A 13,866-nucleotide genomic window follows, 5' to 3' on the forward strand; every position below is an offset into this window, starting at 1 on the left:
CTTTCAAACATTTAAAACATTGAAGAAACTGTGCTGGCAAAGGTGTGAATTATATGCGAACCACAGTGCTCACTGAGCGCAAACATTGTATAAATTAGAGCAGCTTGTAGCAATTATACCCTGCAACGCAGCCCACATTTCGTAGAATTGGCAAAACAATCTTAAGTGTTCATCTGAATTGGCAGACCATAGTTTCGGTCCGCTGATTTCGCATTAAAGTTTTCAGTTAAATTCGCTTGGGAAAATCATGGAATGTTTACCGGCAGGTTATCGTTTCCACTGTTGTTGGCAGTCATGGAAAATATCAACCAATTTAAGTCCCATTTTAAAGACGGCGGTATGCGATAAGTGTCACCGACGGAAGACACTGGAAAAATAAATCTCCCCTTGCGGTCGTCCGCATACATTGCTGCAGCACGTAGGTATATAAGACACTGCAATAACAGCTGTTACGTTTGCACTAGGGTGGTGCATAGGTGGAAGAAAAATTGCCAGATTCTTAAACCGATAGTTAATACTGTGTCGGGGGAGAATAACTCGCATACACCCTTTACTCGATTGACACTTGGCGACATCGCGACGACTCAACTAGGCTGGTCGGTCGGCTGTGGAAAGTTTGCCTGTCAGAGTGAAACTATTTGCGAAATAATTTTTCCCTGAACTTAGCCCGGGTACGGGTTGGTTTGTTTGCACTATGAATAGGGGAAATCTTTTGCCGTTCTGTCTTTAAAAGGAATTGCATGCGGCAGTGGCAGTGATTGGAGTTGTTGCTTCACTATGGAAGCAGGAAAATGCCACATAGATGACCAACGTTTTTTTTGTTCGGAAGTCCGACGAGTAAGGCCGTAACATACTCACACACCGTTAAAGTTGCAGTCGCCGTAGAAATGACAGTAATTATTGGTGCGATGTAAGATAGAGGTCCCGCGCAATAGGAACCGATGAAACGTAAATTGTCCCATCAAACTGACAAACTGACAAATGGTTCTGAAAACTGAAAGTAGACGATGCCGAATGTGCTTTTGCAAGCCACTTTCTCGTATCCCTTTACTTGAAACGGGTAAGAGAGCCATTGAATTGCATTATGCTGAAAATTTCTAAAAAAGTATACATTGACCAGTCTGCTTTAAAAGGAAAAAGGAACTGTATCTCGCATTTTCCCAAAGGGAAAGAAACTTTTTTGAAATTTTAAATATTTTTGCATACATATTTGCAGAGTTAAAATACTTGCTTAAATATGTGTAGAGCTAAACCAAAGTTTTTCTATTTTTTTTTAAATTGCGACACATGTATAAGAAGCAATAACAATAACAAGATTGTAACATCTTTGTACAATACATGAGATAAAGCAAAATTTTTGTCATTCGCTTTACGCTGGCTCGGGTAGAAGTAGAAAGCTCACTAGGTATCGTGACCGTTGAATTTGGTGGTTGGAGATAGACTAATTACTTCTCATTCTTCTTTTTCACTTGGAATGTAACCCATCTACTTTCCTCCTGACACGAAGACAATTTTTTGTTTGTTCCGACATACTCCCGCACTGATGTAAACCTGCCTTGGTTGTAGCAAATCCAGGTGTTTCACGCAGACCACTCTACTCACTCCGCAACCCAAGATTTCAGTGACAAAAGGATCCTTAACACATCCGCCACTGACAGATAGTATACTAGGGTGATGATCCTATTTTCGTCATGTTTCTATTATCACCCTACCCATTTGAAGCCGATGGTTAGAGCAGCGTCTGCCATCTTTGCTCAACGCATTGAATCAAATGGTAGCGCAACAATAGGGGCACTCGATTCGAGTTTTCGTTGCGCTCAAACACGAGAATTTTACCATTTTCAGGGTACTTGTGTTATTAACTTGGTTCTTAACAATGAAGCAAAACTTTTGATGCCAATTTGTACGCATTCAATTGATTGTAGGCCGAGTAATTAATGAATTAGTAAGGCATCCTCCTTAGTATGGTGAAAATAGGCATTTTACTCTAATTGAAAGTTGTCTCGCGTTCCAATATTGCAATACTACCATCCTATCTTTAAACGGACCGTAAACATTACAATCGCAGTCACAATTTTCCCTTGTTTAACGACGTATACTATGATTCTTTGCCAAAAAATTCTAAAAACTGGTTAATGTTTCGTTTGTATTATAACAAAAATGTGAATCATATTCGTATTTTTTACCTTGAAAGAAAATATTTCAAGTTGTGAAAACTTTTCAACATGTTTGAATAAATATTCACGTATTTTAATATTTGGCTCTCATTTTTACTTACTTTATTTATTTTATTGATTTGATTTATGTTATTCATTCTGCTTATTTTATGCAATTGATAATTTTTCGCCATCCTGAGAACAAAAATTATTATAGTAAAACCTCGATTGAAGTAATAAATAAAAGTGAAAAAACAGGTAAGTGTTTTGGAAAGCTTGAGGCGCCTATTTTATGGAATGATTTTTGCTTGGCTAACAACACAGATATTTTCAAGACGCTCACCACTTTTGTGCGAAAGACTATTCAGACCGCCTAGTCCATCAACCACCGTTCAGCTGCTTGCGTCGGCGCACACGATTGCACACGCCATAGCAAAGAAAATACATTATGCGCCTACCGACATCTGTGATTAATTTATTTTAACGCGATTTATTTCTTTTTGCTTCTTAATGAGTTTCTTCAAATAAAGATTTTTAGGTGAACATTATTTCATTGTAAAAAACCTGTTTTAATCCACCTAGCGGTGCAATTGTGCCTTTCTCATTTCTCCAAACTATGACTCATTGCTGGTAACGTTCAATATAATTGTGGAAATGTCTATTACATTCTTAGTACACTTTGCATTTATACACAATGGCTCGCCAGCCACGAACTTGATGAGCTACGTGTCGATAGTGAAATACTTGAAACTACCCTGTCAAAAAAAAATGCGGACGAACATGGTCAGGCGATTTAAAAAGTTTGACGTTTGACTCAACTCGCCTATGCTAATTGCCCCTAGGAACAAATGCAATTTGCGAATGCGATTTAAAGGCAATTTCAATACTTAGACAAATTTTCTGGCTTGGTTTAAACTTAACATATTTTTTTTAACGATTGGCTTGTTCTCGCTTATATTTTGTTTGTCTAGTGCACTTCATTTAGCCAACGAATGTGGGAAATTGTGGAATCGTGTGTAAATACAGTGGAACAAGATATCTGATCTAAAATCTTAATAAAAGTCAGATTGTGGTAAGTTTTGGTGTGCAATGCCAATTTCACCATTGATTCTTCCTAAAGTTCCTAGTGTAGTGATACGTTTATGTGAGTAGACAATGAATCCGAAAATAAGTAATATTTGTAATTTTCATATTAGGCAATTGGCGATTAAATGGCGCGTTCCCTGGGCGATTTGGGGGAGATTTAAGGGCGGGTAGAGCGGCTAAAAATGACGGCGGCAAATCGGCCAAATGTTGCATTTGAAATAGCCCCCTAATTGCCAGCAATTTGCTGGCAAATTGTAGGGCAATTAGCGCATCCGAGTTGGCAAATCCCGATCGAATCGAAATCGATAGCAGCCGATGGGAAGGTTGTACCTTTCATTCAAGAGTAAGTTTGTGTAATCTCTCAGAAACATACACACACAAACAGTTTCCGATTTTGTCGAGCTGAGGCGAATGGTATATAAGCTTCGACTCTCCGGGCCTTGGTTGAAAAGTCGATGTTTGGAGCGATTGCACAACCTTTCTATATGAGAAAGGCCAATTGGTCAATTTGAAATCATAAAAATTACCCCGTGTTCCCGAGAGTGGTGCGAGTAAAGTGATTTTGACGCATAACCAAACACATCACGCACGCTAAAACGATACCACATTTAAATAGTACGTTAAGAGAAACGAACAAAATAGGTCGAAAATCGAAATGCATTCCTGTCGATGTTCTTAAGACAGAAATCGTTCAAAATTGTTTCATATTTTCTTACACATAGTTGTTAAATTAAATGTCTCGGTAAATCAAATCTGATCAGATGCATTCAATAGGCGCAAAATTGTCAGTCATTGGATCTGGTGAAGAAGTTTAAAGTATGCTGGGACAGGCACTACGGAATCTGAAGATATTCTTGGATCATTTTCGATCTGGTATGTTTAAATAGCCGACTGCTCGTTGTGCAATTATTTATGAATGATAATAATAACTACATATTTAGTATGCATCCGGATTCAGCTCAGTATTATAGCGGCACAACAAACATACTTTGTAATCGAGATCCTTTCGCGTACCTATTTTTTTTAAATTTTACTATAGACGCTTTAACCATGATCGGTCTTTGCGTACCCATTAATAACTCGAAACCAAAAACTACACAAAGTTCATTTGACAGTCAGTGTGAGCAATGTTGCCAGAACTTCGGACAAAATCAATTTATTTGCCATGCTTGCAATTATCATACAGGTCGGATTCAATTATCCGGGGATTTCAAAAAAATCTCACTCCGGATAATCGAATCACCCGGATAATCGAATCAAACTTTTTTTGCATTATTTTCAGAATTTAAGCTTCATTCGTGGATAAATTAGAAATAAAATGGTCAGGTTAAATTTTCCTATTATGGTAAATGTAAATGTACCTATGTTGGCCCTAGTCGATTTTTCAGAATTTCAAGGTGTGATTTGTATTTTCAGTTGGTTTTCATTTATTATTTATATTGGTAACGAGTTAACGGCATGTATCAGTTGTTTATAGCTATTTGTGTTAGAATTCTAAGATAAACTTTTTAATAGTGTGTGTCTTTTGCAATACAGGTTAAACTCGATTACCCGGGGTTTTGATTTTCCAAGGTAAATGATTCGATTAATCGAGCACCAGAAAAAATAAAGTTACTAAGTAAACTGGGGGTCGTCTGTTTCTTGGCTCCAGTTTAAGGTTGCACAGAGAATGCGCAAAATTCGCAAACGAAAAAAAGCAGTTTTTTTCCACAGCGTATGTCAAATCTTCATAAAAATCAATCAGCGTATGTAGAATGTTGTTACAGTACTGCTGATTGATTTTTATGGAGATCTGACATACGGTGTGGAAAAAAACTGCTTTTTTCGTTTGCGAATTTTGCGCATTCTCTGTGCAACCTTAATTTACGTGGTGGTAATACATATCATAGCTAACATGTCTTTTAACCCTTAGTTAGAAGAGTGTGTGTTGCGCCCCCACAAAAAGATCCTTGTCCTTGTAGCATCATTTAGTTGACCAATGTCGTTCCGGATTGTCAGGTAATAACTACGCAAACTCTTCCACTCATACTTGTAACTAGCAAAGGACTACCAGGTTACGTAGATGATGGGTTCCCGACCGCCTCAGCGAGAAGTACTGCTGGCGCCTTCTATACATAGCCTATGATCCATCTTTGCTTGAGCTACCCAAGAATTGAAATCACCTCCAGTGACGGGTCTCTTTACAGAATCTCGTTATCTCCATTTCTTGACCAACTTTTTTCTACCGCGTATAGGGTCCCAAAACTATTTTTCCTTAGAACTGTTGGCGTCAAGAAACACGAAAAACCTGGTTTAATAAAGATAGATGCTTCTTTTGCAGTGCTAGAAGCTGCTCAATATTTACCTTCCGATTTAGTCTAATGGTATGAAAAAGGTAATTGAATGAAATCTAAGTTAGAAAGTTTTAGCAGTTTTCAATAATATTGTCATTCTAAGAAAATATTCCAAAATTTAATTGTCACCATGAACAGAAACTATCCCTGGCAGCACTGCTTCCACGGAACCCAATCAGATTTACTGTAATAACTTCTGTTCTACTGATAGTATTTATAACTTTTAGTGCTCAAATGAAAGATCTTATTCGCTTTTATTAGCCTTACTTCTCGTTGTGTAAACCAAAAGTTATCAACAAGAAGGGCATGAGGGGTTAAAGATGCCGTTGGAATTCTGAGCAGGAATCAATTGTTGAAGGGGATAATGAGAGAAAGGCAATATTGTGTCAAAGTCCACTCAGAGCAGGATACTTACACCGGATTTCAATGAAAATAGGACCTTGATTCTATCAGTATCTGGAATAAATCACAATCTTCAGCGGAATTCTATCTTGAGAAGTATTCCATCAGACATTTAAGAAGCTTTTCTCTAGCTTCCTGCATCAAAATTCCGAGAAAAAACCGTAGAAATACGGATTAATATTCAATCGAAATTCTGAAATATGCTAATATGCTGGAATGCTAAGAAAACTTCGATCAGAATCATGGAAAGTATCCAAACAGAATCCTGAGAAGCTTTTCATCATTATCCCAAGAGATAGCCAGAAACCAACCGAGCAATGTAGGTATAATGACATTTTATGTGGCCTGCAGTAACCGATATGTGTATTACGAGAAAAATGTACTTTTAGTGTATAATTAAAAAGATGCATTTTTGGTTTCCTTAAACAACTCTATGAAAAAATTATTTCGCTCATTGATTCTAATGCAAACAGTACCAGAGATATAATCCGAAGAAAAACAATTTTTTAAATAATTTGTTAAAATTAAGAGTGTTGCCATGGGCTGAGGGGCTGTTCAAACGACACAACAATTTAGGTTACTATATATTGGCTCTAAATGAACAATTTCTTCACAACTGGTTCCAATCCATTAAGGTCGATTTCAAGTTTTGGTTTTTTTAGGTCACTTTGCGCGGAATAACCTGTATATAAGCTATTGTTGAGGTAGGTTAAAATTTGCCCGAAAAAATGTTCTATTGACTGCTATAATCGAATTAGCACTATTATAAGACATTATAGCTGAAATTTGATTTTTTTTCAAAACACCCGGATAATCGAATCATTTTCCCCGGATAATCGAATCACGGATAATCGAGTCCCCGGATAATCGAATCCCCGGATAATCGAGTCCGACCTGTATTTTGTGGTTTTTAACTGTTTAAGTATTATGATGGAAGAGGAAACTTCCTAAGGGACCACACTAATTACCTAAAGTCAGATCGGGATGAAATTAAACAGCAACCAATTGAAGCATTGCATCAATCATTTCAAATTTGGAAGATGGTGAACATGGGTCAAGAATTTTATGAGTAATAGGTGTGAAATTAACTGTTAACATTGGCAAATTCTCCTGGGGTCAAGGCCGTCTTAGGTGGCCAATGTGATCAAAGTGGCAAATTTAGGTAATTTAACACCAGTTTTAATAAGTTTTGCATCATCTAGGTATCATGGTGGTTCCAGTTTATATGGGGATTTACTGTATTACTGCGCTTCTCATCCACTAACTCCGAAACCGGATGTAGCATCAGAAATAAATTCAATAGCACCCTATCACTTTCATTTGAGACTAAGTTTGAGGAAATCGGTTCGGTTATCTTGGAGTAGCCGATGTGCGATTGTTGGTAACATACATACACACATACACACATACACACTCATAAGCACACACACACTTTTGCCGAGCTCAACGAATTGAGTCGAACGTGTGACGTGAAGATTTAATCACCTAGTTTCTCACCCCTCCCCAATGCTGCTTATGGCATATTCGCTCTGTTGGCAGCACTGTCATTGCACGGTGTATGTCAAATATGGTTGACACAGTCCATCTTAATCCTCGTTATGCAGTAGCCGTCCATAGAGGTAAGTCATGCGCTTGTGTCTCTGGTGTCGAGTGATTTCTTCCGAACTCATGGAATTTCACAGAACGGTGAATTATTAACCTTTCTATAAGAGAAAGGTTAAATGTTTTATATGGGAAATTCGCGTGTTATCAGATTCTTTTCCTCAACTACGGAACCAATACTTCGTTTAAATGAAATTCGGTAGCAATCAATGTGAATACTATACCCTTCATTTAAGACTAAGACTGTGAGAATCGAGTTAGCAATATATGAGAAACAGGTATGAATCTAATTTTGGAATTTGGGCATTTCCTGGAATTTCTGAGATCCAGTTCTCAACGTGGCCAAAAAGACTTTGATTTGTAATTCGTGATCTGGACCAACAATTTCAAGCAATTTAAAACTCATTTTAATTAGTTTGCGTCATTTAGATATAATTATTATACCGGTTTGTATGGGAATTTCGCATGTTAGCAAATACTTCAACCTGTAACACGGGAACCAGAAGTCTGATTTCAATGAAATTTAATAACATTCAATAAAAATGCAGTAGCTTTCATTTGAGATTAAATTTGAATAAATAGAGTTAGACATTTCTAAGAAACAGATGTGAATTCACTTAAGGAACTAAGCCACTTTTCCGAAGCTTTCGGTTTCGCCGAAGGTGTCCAAAGTGGTCAATGTGGGTTTGATTGGGAACCAGCGAGCTGAAACCATAAATTCAAGTAATTTGGAACACATTTTATGAGGTTTGCATCTTTTAGATAACATGTTGATACCAATTTATATGGAAATTTCATGAGTGATCGCACTCTTCAACCCGTAGCTCAATTCAATAGTAGCCTATGGGAACGTTGTACCTTTCATTTGAGACTAAGTTTGAGAAAATCGGTACGGCCATCTCCGCGTAACCGATGTGCATATTTTACATACATACATACGCACATACATAGACGCCGCCGTGGAACCACAAATCGGGTTTCGGGAGAAATTCCGCCGGCGGGAAACGCACCGACGGTGTAGACTGGGTTCATCACCGGGGACCAGTTGAGTAGTACGCGATGTAGCACCAGGCTCGGGTCGTCGGGGCGCCAGCGAACCGGACGTCAGGCTTCACCGGGATCGCCGGACCGACCTCAACACTCTACCGGGTAGCTCGTGAGCAGGCTAGATCCACCGCTGGGGATTAGACCGAGTAGACCGCGTCGCATGGCCAGAAGTGGGTCGTCGGGCGCCAGTGAACCGGAAGCTACGCTCCACCTGGAATCGCTGGATGGACATCAGCAACTTCTGGCTGACCCGTTGAGTAGGTTAGGTCCACCGCCGAGAGCTAGACCGAGTAGACGAAGCAGGGAAGTTTAAGGGCTCACAGAAACGTAATCTACCGTCGGGGAATTCACGATAGGGTAGATTCGGCGACGTGGACTACCCGACGACAGAATCGTGATGAGAAGGGGCGCTAATTGGATCACGAAACAAATTCCGGTAACGAAAGAAATTCCGTTGTCAGGGAACTCTCAGTCGGAGTAGGATAATATCTGAGTTGATTTCGGTAAAGCTGGTAGCTAAATGCCTCAAGGAAGCGGGTATCGATGTCGGGGGAAATTCATCGGTCGGGGAGCTTTCGGTCGGAGTAGGGTGAGTTCACCGTTGAGCACTATCCAAGCAGATCGTGATAAGGCCGGGAGCTGAATGACTCACGGAAACATGAGCTAAATGGCTCAGGGAATCAGCACCTAAACGGCTCACCACGGGGACGAGAACTAAACGGCGACATAATATATGGAGGCAAGAAGCAAGAGAAGAGTCGAGAGTTAAATCAAAGCTCATAGGTTGTGCCAGTCCATGAACCAAGCGAGGCTCCGAGATAGAGCAGAAGAAACAGGTGCGACGATAGCACAACGAACCCCCCCACGAAGTAATACGATGACGTAGTTCCGTGAGGAAGATGGGCGTAAAAAGTAAGGAATGTTTCTAGTGATTGGGCACGAACGTGAGTCGTGAGTCCCACACAAAGCCAATACACTACAGGCCAGGCTTTTGAAGGTTTTTTAACCTTACTATAAAAACACACACACACATACGCGCAACGCTACGAACTGAGTCGAATGCTATAAGAGACTCAACCTTCCGGGCCTCGGTTAAAAAGTCGGTTTTCAGAGTGATTGCACAGTTGGGTGGGACAAAAAATAGATTCCAGCTCTGAGCAACTTTTTGGGTACCATTTGGGTCCTAGAACATCTGTGCAAATTCTTAGCTTGATCCCTGAAACTATATTTTTGCGCCCACTGTTTAAAGTTTACATGGGATTTTATATGTGAAAATTAACCTTTACAAAATAATTCCTCCAGGAGTCGCGCATTGCTTCCTAAAAATAAACCGTTATATTACTTTTGTAGGAAATTTAACACAGAAACAAAGTCACGAAAACTACGAAACAATTTGACGCTTGGGAAAAAAGTTATTAAGCTGAAACCAATTGATGCTCTGACGATTGATAAAATATTCATTTTTTCTAGCACCACTGTTGTTGGTTGTCCAATTATATGCAATTTTGTTTTGATCTTGTCTTAATGTGTCTAAATCATGTTTCTATACTGTTTGGCCACTTCACAAGAGTTTTAAGAGAAAATTAAAGATTTTGTATATAATTCGACCATCAGCAGCAGTGATGCTATGAAAAGTAAAATTTTCATTAATTCTTCGGTTTTTGCTTAATAACTTTTTCCACAAGCATCAGATCGTTTCGTGGTCTTCTAGACTTTGTTTCCTTGACAAATTTCCTATAAAAATCAGACATTTATATATTTTTAGGAGGTAACGGGTGACTCTGTTGGTGTTAGGTGGATTAAATCGAGTTTTTTTTGTAACTATTTTAGATCTTTTATTATTAGTAGTTTCAATAGTGGAAATATATAAGCCAAACATCGTTAGGTACAAAAATATGGTAGCATAAATGTGAACAAATTTACAGAAGACTAGCAAAATGTAAATAAATTTCTAGTACATACAAGATTCGAAATGCAATGGCATTGACTATATGGCGCTAAATGCGTCGACACCATGCGCACATAAATTAGGCAAGCAGCCTGCCTCCCAGTACAGTACCGTGCTAGATTAGAAGTGTTCAATCGAAATTCAGCACATATTGCGTGGCACAGTTTGAAGCAGAGAACCCCGAAAGCATTTTGCTACCGATTTATCGTATAGATTCGCGTCGTTATGCGCGTTGCATATGCAACTTCGAGCTGAACTGCTCGCGCTTGGTAACCTACATTCCTAATACGTTCCACGCTTGACACCCTACCTTTAGCTTCCTTCACCCATACTACCCCTACACGATGGACCCAAGATGCTGCCCCGGTGCTCCTAATGCAATCGATTTTTTATGCAGAATTGATTGTTTTGGTTGCGGCAGGCGATTGTTTTTCAATGCCATGCTGCGAGTGGTAATTCAATGCAAGCGATGCGTTTGTTCGGTCCTTCCTTTTTTAAGTGGGGTAAGTTGCGCCAGCAAATGTCCAATTCCGGCGCTGCCAAGACACGGAAGGTGACACCCGTGTTCGTATTAGGCTAGGGCAAGGTTTGGTGTAAACAAAATGTAGCACATGTGGTGAGTGGGTGCCTGGGACATGAATATTTTGCCGTTCGTTTGCTCTCTTGTTACACTTAACATTTTTTGTGGAATGCTATTATTATGAACATGAGTCTTTACTAATACTTTTTTGTGCTTTGGAGCACGTTTCCACACGATCGACGCTTTACTGAAAAGGAACGGCGAAGCAATAGTGAAACCTTTCAGTATGGTAAGATAACGTCGTGGAAGATTACTTATCGATTATTGTTCCCCACAAAGCGAATGTAAATGAACGCATATTAAAGCAATTAATGAAGTGTAAAAATGGGGCCATAGAATAGGTTTGTGTGTTTCTGTTCTCTCGGCTTATTTATCTATCTCTTTTTTATATCTCGTAGGCTGTGGAAGATATACATCGAATCTGTAAATTCTGCGTATTATGTAGCAGAGCAGAAATATATAATGGTTAGGTTTGACGGATGACATTTGACTGAATGGGTATTAGGAATTTGCAAAAACACACAAACTTTCTCCCATTATTTTGTGAGAAATATCAAAGTGTGCACAGAGGCCCAATTTCACATCGTTTCGACATTTTTCGACCTCCGACCACTTCGATTGAGGTTTATGCCATTGACGCAGACAATTCACAAGGGGTGTGGCGACGATTTGAAATTTTTACGTCGTAATTAATAGATCTTACAATTGGACAAAAAAAACACTTTGTAATGGTTGGAAATTTACATTTACATTTACCCCGATTTTCAAAAGATTCGACTTACTTTTTCATGTAAATTCCAGTCGCCAATTTTGAACTGTATATTCATGAAACCAGGTTTGAAGGCAACCGAGTGAGCATCTATTCAAGAGACTGTATATTAGGGCACCAATGGCATGTATGACCATCGAATTTGATAACCGGATACATCTCAAAAACATTAGCCCCTTAAAAAAGGTTTCTATTTAAAATTTGAGCTTAATCGGACGGAATAAGGGGTCGCACAAAATAGACGGTGTGCAAAAATTTTCACCCGAAAAAGAACCCTTTGAATATTAAAAAATCGAATTCGTATTTTGGCAACTCGTTCAGCAATTTTCCATGTCGAAGAAAGACATTTTTTCGAGTCATACTTTCCCAATTGAGAACAGATTTTTCATGGGGCTCATTTTCGAGGTGCTAATATTTTGGAGGTATGTCCGGTTTGATAATTCAGGAAGACCATAAATATTGGTGTTCGGTTTCGGAGGGAACGAAGACGATTTTCCGAGATGCACTAATATCCGTGTATTTAGATATTTTTATATCCTGCCAAATACAGTTTGTTCTAAATATAGTTCAATGTGTACAATATTTACTCACGTTTAGTCAATCTTCCCGCTTTATGTCTCGTGATGTCTATCTATGCGTACATTTCATTAATATTTCTGTATTTGTTAGATTAGTTATATAATTTTACCTGTAGTTTTGTAAGTAACTTAAATAGCTTTTAGGTTAGGTTTACCTTTAGCTTTAAGTTGTATATATAGTCTAAGAAAATAATGCTTTTAGATTATAAATTGTAGTTGGTAAGTTCACCTATTACCTGCTCTTTAGGCTAAACTAGTTTTAAATAATTCATAATAACAAATAATTTTAATCGATGCTCCGATCAGCACAGCACTGCATGTGACCACTCTATAAACTTCTTTTTTCCTTTTTTCTTCCTCCTTCTTTCCGTTTCTCTGACACTTCTCGCGTCGATCGATCGGCAATATCGATGTCGACAACCAGGGTAGTGCAACAGTAGGTGCGTTCGTCCGAGGGACGTCACACTCCCCCCCGGTATGGGGACCGTACACTTCGGTTCCGCTTACTCCAACTCGCGCCTAACGTCTAGCACCGCCAGCTTTACAGTCGGTCATTCGTAGATTCCGTGCACGGTTTGCACAGTAGCTCTGCGAGTTTGTCCCCCACTGGTTACTACACCGATGACCCGTCCTTTAGGCCAACAGTTTCTAGGATGCTCATGATCCACGATGACGACAATGTCACCAACCTGAAGAGGCTTCGCCTTCTCGTGCCATTTGGTGCGCCGCGTAATAGTCCTTGATCCAACGCTTCCAAAAAAGGTTGGCAAGCCATTGAGAAGTCGGATGTCCTCTACGTATTGTAGAAACGTCAGCATCAAGCAAGGTCAACGGTTTCGACCCATCAGAAGAACCCAACAGAAAGTGGTTGGGTGTTAGTGCAGCCTCTGCTTCGTCTTCGATAGGAAAACTTCAGCTAGGTTCCGTTTGACCGACTGGATGAGGCGCTCCCAACTTCCGCCCATATGAGGTGATGCCGGTGGATTGAACTGCCATGCAGTAGTTGGTGTGACAAATTCGCGCATCAACTGATTGTAGTCGATCGTCTGATAGATGTCCTGCAGCGCCCGTTTGGCTCCTATGAAGTTAGTCCCTCTGTCACTATAGAAGCTGATAGGTGTGCTTCTTCGTGCCGTGAAGTTTCTCAGAGCCATAATGCAGGAACTTGTCGTCAAGGAGTGGGCTATCTCTATATGAACTGCCCTTATTGTCAGGCAAGTCAGCAGAACCCCCATCTCTTTTCGACCCTGCGACCTACAGTCACCTCAATCGGTCCGAAATAAACGACTCCTACATGCGCGAATGGTCTCGTGTATGCTGATAGTCTGGCTGCGGGTAAGTCTGCCATTTCCGGCGGTTGAGGAA

The 13,866-nt window shown here is 39.6% G+C and overlaps 1 protein-coding gene across 2 annotated transcripts in view; it reads right to left on the reverse strand.

Annotated features, from left to right (window-relative positions):
* The window catches only part of LOC131683669 (F-box/LRR-repeat protein 7), a 201,230-nt gene that overhangs the window by 99,950 nt on the left and 87,414 nt on the right, over positions 1-13,866 (reverse strand). The window lies entirely within an intron of this gene.

The sequence above is a fragment of the Topomyia yanbarensis genome, chromosome 2 (genome assembly GCF_030247195.1).
Source record: "Topomyia yanbarensis strain Yona2022 chromosome 2, ASM3024719v1, whole genome shotgun sequence".
NCBI lineage: Eukaryota > Metazoa > Arthropoda > Insecta > Diptera > Culicidae > Topomyia > Topomyia yanbarensis.